The sequence below is a fragment of the Nannospalax galili genome, unplaced genomic scaffold (genome assembly GCF_000622305.1).
Source record: "Nannospalax galili isolate Female #2095 unplaced genomic scaffold, S.galili_v1.0 scaffold253, whole genome shotgun sequence".
NCBI lineage: Eukaryota > Metazoa > Chordata > Mammalia > Rodentia > Spalacidae > Nannospalax > Nannospalax galili.
The window spans coordinates 2,230,028-2,234,409 of record NW_008335287.1 but is presented as its reverse complement, the minus strand read 5'-3'; the positions used below and the strand labels follow the sequence as shown (position 1 = coordinate 2,234,409).

The 4,382-nt window shown below is 44.8% G+C and overlaps 1 pseudogene; it reads right to left on the bottom strand.

Moving 5' to 3' along the window:
- Window positions 1-2,358: 2,358 nt before the first annotated feature.
- LOC103731534 lies at window positions 2,359-3,891 on the bottom strand (annotated as a pseudogene).
- Window positions 3,892-4,382: the final 491 nt, after the last annotated feature.

The window sequence follows — 4,382 nt, the reverse complement described above, 5'->3', positions numbered from 1 at the left end:
AACTTAAGGGTTTAGATGTAGATGCTCTGGTCATTGAGCATATCCGCAGAATTTACAGAGCTCGTGGTCGGATTAACCCATACATGAGCTCTCCCTGTGCATCAAAATGATCCTCACTGAAAAGGAACAAATTGTTCCTAAGCATGAAGAGGAAGTTGTGCAAAAGAAAAAGATACCCCAGAAGAAACTGAAGAAACAAAAACATGTGGCCTGGGAATAAATTGAGCATAAAATAAGTGCAGATAAAGGTTTAAAAAATAAAATAAAAAGGACTAATTGGAAGTGCAGCAGAAAAATTAAGGGAAGAATTAGAATGATACCTAGAATTTCTTACCAATAGAACATGGGCTTTGATAATGCACTTCACTAAAATTAGGAATGGTGAAAATTCCAGGGAGGTAAGGTAAGAACGGGGATTCCCTGGAAGGAGAGATGAGTTTGGTCAGTTTTGAAATGTATTTGCTTCCTGGTAGCTAGCTTTCTGTGTGCCAGAAGAGGCTGTGCTGGCTGCTAGGAAGAAAAAGACATCAATAGTTTTACCCAGCACTGGACTCTGCGTACTAAAATACCACATGCCAGGCAAGATGTGCCCACTGGTGCAAGCAAAAGTGGCATGATTGTTACAGGTAGTTAACCACTTCCTGATTGGATTTGAAGCCTGATCCACAGGAGGGAATTTCATGCCTGGTACTGTAACCTTGGTCAAAAGTTCATGCTAGGAGGTCATAGGCCCTGGAGAAGAACCTGCTATTTGTTATTTTGCTAACTAGTCATGCTGTAAAATTGTCTTCTAAATATTTATGTTTATAGCCATAGATTAGTACTTCTCTCAACCTTAGTCACAGAAGCTTCTTTTTGCAGTGGGCAGCAGTCGATATAGAGATGCATAGCTGGTCAAAGTGCTGAGAATGAGAAACTGAGTGCTCAGCCCTCAATAGGACATCTTTGTCAACCCCCACCATGCCTGGCCAAGGCTCAGGGAGTATCGCAGAAGAGGAGGGAGAAAGACTCTAAGAGCTGGGAGACAGAGAGGAGTGCTATGAAACGCTGTTTTCTGGACATGACAGGGCTATTGTACTCCTGAACTCACAGCACCTGTGATCACCTGTCCGAGTCTTCACAAGATCAAGTCAGCCAAAATCATGGCATAGATGGGGGAGTGGATCTTCAGGCCACAACCCTTACTGGGGAGCTATAGACAGTTGATAGTTGTTGAAGGGAGGAGAATCATTCTTCTTTGAGAGTATAGCCCCACATCCATGCACCTAAGGGCAGCACCAACTGGACCTAGTGGGTTATCAAGAACAAGAAGATATGATGTTGGGAAGAGGAGGATGTTGTATTGGAGGGAATATGGGAGAAGGGGGAAGGGGGAAGAGGGGTGGGTAGATGGACTCATATTTCATTATATGCATGTATGAAATTCTCAAGAATAAAGAAAATTAAAATTTGAAAGATACAATTTTAAAAGAAAATAATGTCTTTGTGTATCTTTGGAATGTGCAACTAGAAATAGGTAAAACACACAAGCCTGGAGGTCAAAAGACCAGCCGAACAAGAGATCTTGGAAGAAATTACACATCAGTGGTTGTTGAAGTCGTGAGAAAGGATGAGACTGCCCCCAAAAGAAGGTAGAGAATAGACTATGAGGATGCTGAGGGGAGGACCCTAGCAGAAAACAATACTTAAAGACTAAACAGGGCTGGTAAGATGATGCAGCATATGAAGCGCTTGCCACCAAGTCTGACAACCTGAGTTCAGTCCCCAGGTCCCACAAGGTAGAAGGAGAGAACTGACTCCTGACGATTACCTTCTGACCTCCGTATGTACAACAGTATGCATGGCCATACACAGACACACACACAAATAAAATAACTGTAAAAAATGGACTGAACAGAAGAGATTGAGGTGAAGTACAACACTAGATTAACCAGGAGAATTAGAGAAAGAATTGCAGGAATAGAGTCATATTAGATTTAACTGGGAAGTTATTATGAAGCTTTTCAAGATGGAAGCAGAAATCAGATTACTGGAGATTGAAGATGAAACCAGAGTGAGGCGATGTGAACAGCCCTTTCCTGATACTTACATGTGAAGGAAGACAAAGAGATGAGGGTGGGGAGGGGAGTATCCCCCGGGCCACCAGCAGATGTGGCTTTTTGCTGTTGCTTTATAATGGGAAAATTTTAAAGGTACGTGAAAGATTTATTCTGCAAGGAAGAGTCCACTGGAGATGAAGGGGATGCAAACATAAAAAACAGAAGGGAAGCTGTAGCTTAAGGTCATGGAGGAGACTGGAGAGATTCAATTGAATTCAGCTCACTGATCAACCTTAGATAGACACTCAATATCAGAGCATCAGGATGAGAAGTAGAGGATGGTGCCGATGCAGACAAAGGTGTTCGTGAAGCAATTACTATCTATCTCTTCCCTAGAAGATATTAAGTGATACTGTCTGCAGAAAGCAGCTGCAGTTCAGATGGGAGCCTGGGGAGAGTGGGAAAGCACTGAAGGACTGAAAGAATTGCCAAGCAGAGGCGTACACTTCGTTGACCCACATCGACAGCAGTATACATATATGTTGCATGGCTGCCTCTATCATCTCTCAGAATCTCACGTTTGGGAGCTGAAGTATCTTAGATGTGAGGAAGAGACAAGGTAAAGGCTGCAGAACAGGTGGAGCACACACACCAGGGCACAAAGGAACTAAGGATGCTAGAAAGAGAGAAAAATGAATGTACCGTGAAATTCTACCTGGAATGATAAAGCTCTGAAATCACAGGAAGGGCTTGACAAATGGGACTGGGGAAAGGGACCAAGAGACTGGAGACTGCCACAAAAAAGAGAGAAATAGAGACAGGATTTGGAGGGAGGAACTAGCTGCTCTCTGTGGGTAGTGAGGGAAAAGGGCCCGTGATGAGAGCTGTTTCACATGTGTTGCAATGAAAATGGATGTTAGGGTTAAAAGGATGGTTGGGGTTAGAACAGCAAGGCTAGGACACTAGGGATGAGAAGCAAAGAAGTGTGCAGCTGGGTAGGACAGAGCCAGATAAGAAACAGACAGCTTCTGAAAAGCAAGACTGCTGTCATTTCCCATTGCCTGCTCCTGCACACTACTATGCTTAGTCTCTTTTCTCTTCCCAAATAGTCCCTTAGCGATTCTTTTTTGTTTTGGTCCTTTTGAGACAGGGTCTTCCTGTAGCCCCAGCTAGCCTGGAACTTGCTATGCAAACCAGGCTGACCTCGAACTCACAAAGATCCGCCTGGCTTTGTCTCCCAAGTGCTGGGAAGTAGTAGTTCCTGTAGTGGACACATCAGAACTGCCAGGGGAGGGAACTCCGGAGGCATAGCTGCTGCCATAGTAGGGGCTGACCTGATAGTCATCATCCAACAGCTCCTGGGAAAAAGGAGCTTCCCTGTTCAAGGAGGACACGAGTGTCCCTGGGCCTCTTGGAAGACCATGCCATCTGTCTCTATCAGCTCAATGATCCAGCTGAGTCCATCAAAAGAGCTAGAGGCAAAGTCCTGCAGCTGGGCATGGAGTTGGTCTCCCAGAGGCCCCAAAACTAGACACAGCTCCTCAAGGGCACACTTGCAGAGAGTGACCCCATCCATAATATATTGCAAGAAGTCAGTGGAACTGGTGTCATACTTTTTCTTCTCCACTTGGTAACTGATTCAGTCTAGAACTTGAGTCTTCGAGCTGCTCCCTTGATCAGCTCACATTATCTGGACCCTCCATTGACATCTGGGGGTTGCTCAGGGTCAACACCAGGTCATCAGCCCCAAAGATAGAAGTAAGGGGAGCAGCCTCAGGGTGTGGTCTTCTAAATTGCACATGGTGCTGAAGCAGTTGTTTAAAACATTGCTGATCTCACTGGTGGCAGCCATGAGGCCCCCAATTGTCAGGGTGTGACGTGGCAGAAGGTGGGCAGGCTTCTGAGGCTGCAGACAGGGATTAATTTTTCATTCATTCGTCTGCTCCAAGACTGTCACATCAGGAGCAGGAATCTTATTTCTCATTCGCTTTATTGCCTTTAGATTTAAAAAATACTTATTTCATTATTTTTAATTATGTGTATGAGTGTGGGTCTGTGTGGGGGTCTGTGCACATGGTGTGATTGTGCCTGAGGAGGTCAGAGGCATTGGATCCCCTGAATTAACAGGTGGTTGTGAACCACCTGACACATGCTGGGAATTGAACTGCAGTCCTCTGGAAGAGCAGCAAGCACTCTTAAATACTGAGCTCTCTCTCTAGCCCCCTAACCGGGTAGCAGTAATGACTGTCTGCTTTAACTTCTTTAAAATAATATTCGCATTTATAAACACTCATGGCTGTTGCCCCTGTTCCTTCAGTTCCCAAGCTAGGATCATTACAGCCA